This window comes from Orycteropus afer, unplaced genomic scaffold, assembly GCF_000298275.1.
Source record: "Orycteropus afer afer isolate SDZICR_OR568_19922 unplaced genomic scaffold, OryAfe1.0 scaffold00310, whole genome shotgun sequence".
Lineage (NCBI taxonomy): Eukaryota > Metazoa > Chordata > Mammalia > Tubulidentata > Orycteropodidae > Orycteropus > Orycteropus afer.
In genome coordinates this window covers 2,490,512-2,500,526 of record NW_006921897.1, presented here as the reverse complement: position 1 = coordinate 2,500,526, position 10,015 = coordinate 2,490,512, and positions in this window count along the sequence as shown.

The following is a 10,015-nucleotide window of genomic DNA, read 5'->3' as shown; positions in this document are numbered from 1 at the left end:
CAGCCTTGGTTTCAAATCACAAATATGCCCACAATTACCACCAGCATGAACTTGAACAAGTCCTAGATTCCCTGAGACTCCGATTCCTAAATCATAAAATGGGGGATGACAAGTGTTTTTAAGCATGGCCATCACTTGGTGGGGGGAGTCTTAGTGGCACAATCATTAAGCATTTGGCAGCAAACCAAAAGGTTGGTAGTTAGAAGCCACCAGCTACTCTGTGAGAGAGAGATGTGGCAAGTTTTACAAAGTTGCAAATCCTATAGGATGATTCCACTCTATCCTCCAGGGTCACTATGAGTCAGAATCCACTGTATGGTCCTGGGTTACATTTGGTTTTGGTCATCACTAAGGAGCTAGTAAGAAATCCAACTCTCAACCTTTCCATGTTCAGACCAACTGAATTAGAATCTTTAATTTACTGAGAACATGAGGTCGTTCACATAGATATTAACTTTGAGACTCACCTAGCACAGTGGCTGGAATATAGTCACAAAGGGTAAAGGAAAGAACTTTCCTGAGCCTTCAGGCACCCTCGGCATGCCCTTAGTTAAGGTCCTTACCAACAATTTCAAAATGAGCAAAATCAATCACAATGCTTAACTTCTCTCTCTGTGTGTAAGCATTCAGCACTGTGCCTAGCACATGAAAAATATTGCATAAGCATTAAAAGCTGACATCAAGTCCACGTGAAGGTATCTTTTTGATGAAAAAAGTGTCAACGCCCTCAAGTCCTGCTGTGCCAAACAATGCTTCACTGTACTTTAGTTTTTATCCAAATTATGGAGCAGGATCTATGGGGGAAGAAAGGTGGCCCTACTGCTCACAGAGTGTCAAACTTACTGACAAATGTTCTTCCAATTACCACCAGAACTACCCTGAAAACGCTTAAGTCTGACACTGCCATTATTGAAAAGATTTATTTGGTCTTCCTTATTTTGTTTTTCATATAAAGTGCTTCTGGTCACAGTGTCCTAGGCACAGAAACATCTAAGTAGCCTTTAAAGATTACTCACAGATTGAGTCCAAGCATTACTTTTGCATTAAGATTTGTTTCCACCTCCAGGCATCATCATGGAGGTCAAAGGCACCATTCAATAAGTGCCTTCAGAAGAAAGGCCTTAGTGTACAGACAGTAAGCTGAAGGCAAGAATTCCAAAATAACTCACTGCTCTATGCAGGCTGTTATAGCTCACTACTGATGTGTGTGTGAGTGTGTGTCTGTCTGTCTGTCTATCTGTGTGTGTGTGGTGTGGGGACAGAGAAATTGAAAGAACATATGACTGTATGTAAGAGAGTGCACGTAACAAAGGATGTGTATATCAAAGAAACACATACCACCTGATGTGTATGTATCTGAGACAAAGAATTGTGGGTGTGAAAGAGAACATGTGAAAGAATGTGCATATGACAAAAATAATATGGTGAGGGGGGAGGGAAAGGGGGTCTGAGGTTAGACACAAGCCTTTGCTTTGCCTTTAATACCCATTAATGTAAAACGTAACGTTAGACTTACAGAGTCACATCACAGCTGCTGACAGAAATTTTCTTGCCTGAAATCTTCTCAGGCTTTGATCTTCAGACCTTTCTTGGGGGACATCATAGGCTCAAATGCTATAGAAAGCCGATTTTCTCCCATCTATCTTTTCCTTTTCTAGAGCATTAAATCTCAGAGGACTAAGGTTTTCTTGTCAATAGACTATAGAGTGCACACTCCAGCATTACATCCAAATCCTTCTCCACAATGTGCTCATTGACACCCACAATTCCTCACAAGGGCTGCTCATTATCATTATTCCCTTCACATTTTTTCCCCATGTTTTGAAAGCTTATGTCTGATCCAACTCACAGTCGCCGGGTTCTGGTGATTGCAATATGTCTCCTAGAACATCTTGGGAATGCAAGAAATCCTACCTCATGGACTCTTTCCACAGCCATGAATTCCTGGGACTGAGGGCTAGTGACAGGCAACCGTCACATAGAAACTAAAAAAAAGTGTATTTGTCATTGTTGCTTTGTGCTACCAGAACTTCTGTGTATATGACTGAGAGAAAAAAAGAAGGCAGAAGCAAAGGGATAGTAGAGGTCACGTCCAATTGATGAAGACATGAGGCCTGGTACTTGGCGTTTCAGTTTAAATATTCCCTGGTTAAACTCTCTCCCTAGTCAGTCACTAGCTGCACTCTAGGTCACCAAAAGGAGTTACTTCAATTTGGCTGGAGCCTCATATTCATCAGACGCTCAACACCTTCAGGAAACACATTTCCTTACCTGTATGCTGTAGAGGAATTCTGTCCCCTTAAATCCTTAAATCACTACCCTTCTGTCACTTTATTGTATTGAAGCTTGTGTGTTGATAAGGTATTGGAAATCAAGGAATCAGTATTTCAAATATCACCATAGTCACCACCCATGGTGAACAGGTTTCATCAGAGCTATCCGAATGACAGTACTGGTGATCTACTGATGACATTGGCCAATGAAAACCCTCTGGAACAGAAGAGAGGATAGTCTGATATCATTCTGGAAGATGAACCCCTGAAGCATGGAAGATATTTCAATTACCAGTGGCCACAACAATGGATTCAAACATATCAATGACTGAGAAGATGACTAGGAATCAGGCAACATTTCCTTCTGTTACACAAAGGGGCTGCATGATGACGACAGAAACTAAAGACTATATATCCAGAAGAAAGCTCTCTAACACAGTTGGTGACATACAGGAAACAACTCTAAGAAGTAATATTCCAATTAAATGGGTGCTTTTCTTTGAATGCATGTCTGCCACAGTTGCCACCACCCCCGTTGAGTAAATAGAGCTGGGGTGTGTTTTCAGTGGGGCCCAGCCTGCAGGAGTTACAGATGGAAGAATAGACTGTGCCAGGTTAGAATCCACTCCAAATTTGTTTGAGAAGAATTTCAAAGCAAACGTTATTTGAGTTTGTTTACTCTTGGCAACATTTCTGTTTAAGAAAAATGCATTATGATTATTTTAAAAGCCTCAAGACATCCAATGTGCTTAAAATAGCATTTAATGATTTAGGTGTAAATGAATCAGAAACACTTAGATTAAACTTCCCCCTCATTCCTACAAACCCAGCTGGTTACATGAGGTTTTGAAAAAGAGCATTCTGCCTTCCTTATTCCATTAAAAGTTAGATCTTCCCAAGTGGGGTCTAGGTGGGTTTGGTGCTCACCTGCACAAACTGGGAATATACACATCATTTTTAAAAACTGCATGGATAGATTGCTTGTTGGGTACCAGGCACTTTCTCATATTATTTACAATATCCACAACAACCCCAAAAGGAAAGTATTACTGTCCACATTTGACATATAGCTCATTGACAGTCAAAGGAGTGAAGGAGCAAGTTCACACAACCCAGCTATCAAGATGCAGAGCTGAGATTCAAAGCTAGACATGCATGCCTCCAGAGCAATACTCTTAGCCCCTACACCACTTCTCATATATACATATATATATATATTTTTTTTTTCCATATCTATGGTAAGAAGAATAAAGGGCCCTCAAAGGTGTCCACCCACCAATCCTTAAATAGGTGAAGATGGTACTTAACATTGCAAAGGGAATTAAATTTACAGGTGGAAATAAAGTTGAAAATCAGCTGTATTTAAACAAGGAAGAGCATGTAAGATCAACTGGATGCGCCCAAGCTAATGACCACCACAATGAACCAACTGCCATCGAGTCGATTCTGACTCCTAGCAACCCTAGAGGACAGAGTAGAACTGCCTGAGAGCATTTCCATGGCAGAAGAAGATGGCCTCATCTCGCACGCAGCAGCTGGTGGTTTGAACCACCAATTTCTCACTTTGCAGCTGAGTGCTTTAACAACTATGATGGCAGGTCTTAGACTAAGGGCAAGAGATCTTAAAATGAAAAGAGGGAAGCTGAAGCTCGGGTTCCCAGGCACGAGATTCTCTGTGAGAGGGGCTCAGTCTGCCATTGGTAGCTCTGAAGATGGAGGAAACAGGCAAACACCACTGAATACTGTGACCTCTAGAAGCTGGGAAGGGCCCTCAGTTGACTGAGTGCCAGTTAAGAAAAAAGAATGTCAAACCCACAGGACACTGAATTATGCAAACAACCAAAATGAACAATGAAAAAGACACTTCCAAAGAGCATCCGTAAAGAATCACAGCTCTTCCAAGATGCTGGCTTGGGCCTGGGTACACGTGTATCTCTATTCTGACATACAGAATGGTAATATAATAAATGTTAGCTTAAGCCACTAAATTTGTGGTAAACTGTAATGGCAGCAACGAAAAATTAATACACCAACCAAATCTCAACACCGAAAACACAACTAGGTTATAAAGGCTGGGAACATCCTACAGTTATGTTTAGCACTATCTCTGAATATTAAATGTATCTATTGAGACTATGCCAACCCCGGGAGCAGTGGAAGATGGGAAATTGTGTGTTTGGAAGCGCCCCTCGGGTAGACCACAGTAAGCAAGTCCTGAGAGCAACAGAAGGCAGGAGTTTGTTTGCACAGAAGCACCCCGTGGTCAGGCCACTGTAAGCCAGGCCCAGTACCAGCAGAAGGCAGGTGTTTGTGCCTGGGGGAGGCCAGGTAAGCAAGTAGGGCAGGTAGACCAGTAAATGAGCAGTGCAGCTCTAACAGCTAAGGGAGACAAACTTGTCTGTCAGTTTGTCATACTGTGGTGACTTACATGTTGCTGCGAGGCTGGAGGCTATACCACTGGTGTTTCAAATGCCAACAGGGTTACCTATTTCAGTGGAGCTTTTGGACTAAGACAGACTTAGAACAAGGAAGAGGCCATCCACTTCTCAAAAGAATTAGCCAGTGGAAACCTTATGAACAGCAGTGAAACACTTTCTAATATATTACTGGAAAAATTTATGAATAGCCCTAAAACACTTCATGATATAGTACCAGAAGATGAACACCTCAGGTTGGAAGCCACTCAAAATATGACTGGAGAAGAGCTGCCTCCTCAAAGTAGAGCTGACCTTAATGATGTGGAGAGAGTAAAGCTTTCGGGACCTCCATTTGCTGATGTGGTACATCTGAAAATGAGAAGAAACAGCTGCAAACATCCATTCATAATCGGAACATGGAATGGACAAATGGAATGCATGAAGATCAATATCCTAGGCATTAGGGAGCTGAAATGGACTGGTTTTGGCCACTGTGAATCAAAAAACCACACGATCTACTATGCCGGAAATGACAAATTGAAGAGGAATAGTGTGGCATTCATTGTCACAAAGAATGTTTCAAGATCTATCCAGAAAGTACAATGCTGTCAGTGATAGGATGCTATCCATACACCTATAAGAAAGAGCAGTTAATACTGCTATTATTTGAAGTTAAACACCAAACACCAAAGTGAAAGATAAGGAAATTGAAGATGTTTACCAACTTCTGCAGTCTAAACTTGATAAAAATGCAATCAAGATGTGTTACTTATCTCCAGTGACTGTAATGCAACAGTTGGAAGCAAAGAAGAATCACCGGTAGCTGGAAAATTTTGCCTTAGAGATAGAAATGATGCTGATCGCATGATAAAATTTTGCAAGACCAATGACTTATTAATTGCAAATACCTTCTTCCAACAACACAAATGGTAACTTCCGCAGATATAGTACACAGGAATCAGATTGACTACATCTGTGGCAAGAGGTGATGGAAAAGCTCAATATCTTCAGCCAAAACAAGGCCAAGAGCTGATTGTGGAACAGAACATCAGCTGTACATATGCAAGTTCAACTTGAACTTGAAGACAATTAAAAACAAGTCCACAAGAACCAAAATATGATCATGAATATATCCCTCCTGAATTTAGACACCATCTAAAGATTAGATTTGATGCATGAACACCAATGACTGAAAACCAGAGGAATTGACACATGACATCAAGAACATCATCCACAAAGAAAACAAAAGGTTGTTAAAAAGACAGGAAGTGTAGAAAAGACCAAAATGGATGTCAGAAGAGACTCTGAAACTTGCCCTGAAATAGAGAGTAGCTAAAGCAAATGGAAAAGTTGTGGTGTTGGCAAAGAATGCTGAAAGTACCGAGGACTGCTCCTTGGAAGCGAGAATGGTCAGAGTTCATCTCACCTACATTGGTCATGTTGTCAGAAGGGACCATTCGCTGGAGAAGGATGTCATGGTTGGTAAAGTGGAGGGTCAACGAAGGAGGGGAAGGTCCTGAACAAGATGGATTGACATGGTGGCTGAAGCGATGGGCTCAGGTATAGTAGGGATCGAGAGGCTGGCACAGGACTGGGAACATAACAAGAAGAACAATCTCGAATATCTACAAGCACATAGCCAGTGAAATTAACACTGCATGAGAATATGGATGGCAGTGGGAGATGATGATGGACAGCTGAGAAACCAAAATTTTGAGGTGATTCCATTGAACCTAGAAACAAATCCAGGTTTCCTCTCTCTAATTCCATTGTCCATGAGTCTTTATATCAAAGATCCCACCAAGCAACTTTACCGCTTCAAGGCTGAGTTGGGGAAAGGAGTAGGGGGAAACCAATCACCTTATAATCATGATCACGTTACAAACATGGTACCAGGCCTCCTATACCAGCCTAGGATCTAATCCATACTCATGAGATAGGCTTGCATTAACTCGCATCATTTGTGTGAGCCTGGGTTTCCTCACTCCAGGTGGACAGAGCTGAAATTTCTGATTAAGGTGTGTGGGGATATCTTCCCTCTGATGGGATTTCCTATGATATGGAGAAAGCTGCAAGAGCATCGTTTTGCTCACCTTGCTCTGTTCCATTGATCAGTCTCATCAGGGGGAGGTAGACTGACTTTAAGTGACTGGTGAGGTTTTCCAGGAGAAAGAAGCATTCCAAGTCCAGCCCCTTTCTGACCGTTTCTCTGTGGGAGCCAGTTCACCACAGAAAACATATTTTTTGCTCTGTTCCTCCATGCTTTACATGTTTGTAAGTGAAGGTCGCCACCCAGATGATTGGTGGCAGGTGGAAAATGGGTGTCTGCGGTGATCTACAACTGTCAATATCTAAATGGGTATGCCGAATTCTGGGGTCCATTGGTGGAATGCCTACTAGGTCACAAATGAAAGCCACGTCCAGCTATAATCAAAACAAACCCACTGGCTGTGATTTTAAGTCATGAAGTGTTCCCTTGTTACATTCAGAGCTGCTTCTTGCTCTATGTACAGGTTCTTCATGAGCACAATAAAGTGTTCTGGAATTCCTACTTTGAGTCTTTCCACACCAACAAACCAATATTCCCCAAAGCCCTGAAGGCTTTATTCCATCCATGTCATTATGGTCAACTCTAGATTGAGGAGGCATCTCCCCCAGTCACATTTAAAGTAATCTGAAAACCGAGCTGCTCATCTTCTGCCACTATTGTCAGACACTATCCCACTGCTATTCATAAGGTTTTCCCCGGCCCATTCTTTGAGAAATGGATGGCCTCTTCCTTCTTCCGAGTCACAGGATCCAGATCCATAGAAGGAAGGTCAACGAAAAAGGGGAAGGTCCGAAAAAAGAAGGATTGGCACAGTGGCTACAAAGATGGGCTCAGGTATAGCAAGGACTGAGGGGCTGGCACAGGGCTGGGCAGTGTTTTGTCTGCTGTACATCGGGTCGCTATGAGTCAGAGATGACTCAACAGCACTTAACAGCAACAAATGCCACTACTATTCATAAGGGTTTCAGTGGCTTTTTATTTTTTATTTGAATAGATCACAACATAATTCCTATAATTCCTATTCTGTCTTAATCTGGAACTCTGCTACTACTTGAGACACTGGTGACAGGAACACATAAGCCACCAAAGTATGACAAACTGACAGAAGAGTGGTGGAGTATGATGTTAAACCTACTGCCATCAACTAGATTCAGAATCATAGTGTTCCTATAGGACAGAGTAGAACTCCCATAAGGTTAGCAAGGATGTAAATCTTTACACAATGAAACTATGGTATCATTCTCCCACGAAGTGGCTCAAGTTTTGGAGCTACTAACTTTTCAGTTGGCAGCCGAACGCTTTGAAAAGTGCACCACGAGCGCTCCTCTGTATTCCCCGCTATTCCTTTAATAGGGATAAAAGTGATCTTTTTCTTTTCCTACATCTTTCCCTCGTCATATTTCTTAATTTGTTCACATCTTGGGAAGAGGGAGAAAAAGCATATTTTCTGGTCCCCTAAAATCTGTAGAAATATGCATGTGTGGTGAGAACCATGGCCTTCAGAGGAATAGAGATGTCAGATATCATTTAGCCTCTTACAGAATGTCAAGGTCTCCTGGAATATCTGGCTTTTGACAGATACCACTATTTGTCACAATCAACATCAGTACCAAGACACCTGCCCTCCTAGGCCAGGAGAACAGAGAGGGGGAGACGAACAAAGCAGAGGCAGTCGGGAGCGGAGAGATGACTGAGCGCTGCGTTACTCCTGCCCACATGGAAATCCCTGGTGGCTGACTAATGTTCTGCACGTCCCACGGGAACTTCTCACAAAAGTCTAATCTCAGGTCAGCAAGAAAGGGGTAAAGAGAGAGAATGAAGGCCATAGAAGGGGATGGAGAAATCAACACAAGGGGAAAACAGGTGTGAATCTGTTCCTCTCGAATTGCAAAATGTCCACTCTGGGAGGCAGCACAAGGGGTCCAAAACAGTCTGATGACCCCTGCCAGGTAATACCTGCCTTCAGGGCCCTATATTTTTAGTGATTATACTCACGGAGAAACTTCTTCATTTGGGGAGAGCCTATTGGCATCTCCACAGTGTGTGTTCTCTAGAAATTGAAACATGTCAACCGGGGAGAAGGAAACCATTTCCCAGTTCTCATAATAAAGCCAGTCCTCTGTCCCCTCTGAAATGGACAGGTAAGTGGAATCCAAGATTGGACAGAAAGGAAGCAAGGAAAAACTTCTATGTAAATTCTTTCCCACTCAATTAGAAGTTTAACTTCTGATAGGTGGAAGAGCTACTTTTAGAGATCAAAAAAAAAAAAAAAAACAGTAGAACCAAAATCAGTGACATTTTTATGGTTTCTACAGAGCAGATCTTTCCTCTTCCAATGTCTTTGTGTAATATCTATTTGACTGACAACCCCTCAGACACAATCTTAATGTATGCAAGGAATTAGTATCAGCTTAGAACATTACTCCTGAGTCAGTCTCAAAACGTTAAAGAGATCCTCAGATCACACTTTGGCTTGCTTAGAAAAATGATTGGGGCTGAGAAGAGAGTGGGATTTACTCAGATCCAGGAAGGATTCATGGCCATCAACTGCCCTGTATACAATACAGGGTGGCCAACATTTTCCCACAGTCCAATTGTCTCCTGTTTCTTTCTACTGAAGGGCCCTTTAAGAGTCCATCATATGGAGCAAGATGGAGGAGAACCCTGTGGAGACAGTGGATATTTGTCATTTTCAGTGATGGGAAAGGTAACATTAAATGTGGGGAAAATGCCCACAGTTTGACCAAAGTAACATTCCCTCTGTAGTACAAAAGAGAAAAAGATATTTTTGGTAAAGGATTTGGCAAATGTAAATTTGCAACACCAAAAAATGTGTGTGTGGGGAAGCAAACGTACATAGGCACATATGTACTTGAGCATGAATATGTGACTATATGTGTGCACAGATACAGATATGTGTATGCAAGTATGCTCATGTATTTAATAAACGATATAGGGAACAAACGTAGGAATACTTCTTACACATAACAACAACAACAACAACAAAAAACCCTAGTGAGACTGATGCCCTGGGTGTGAAAACATAAGGCCATAGTCTTGTGGTCAAATTCGACTACCTGGCACAAAAATTTTCATAAAGTGTGGGTTCTACATCTCAATGTAATGAATAGTGTGTGGGGTCTTAAAAGGTGGTGAGCACCTTTATAATATTAATTATTTATAACTACATAACTATATAATTTTATAACTATTGCTCTCTCTGCATCCGGAGCAAAAGACAAAGAAGGGAACCAAAGACTCAAACAAGAAATTAG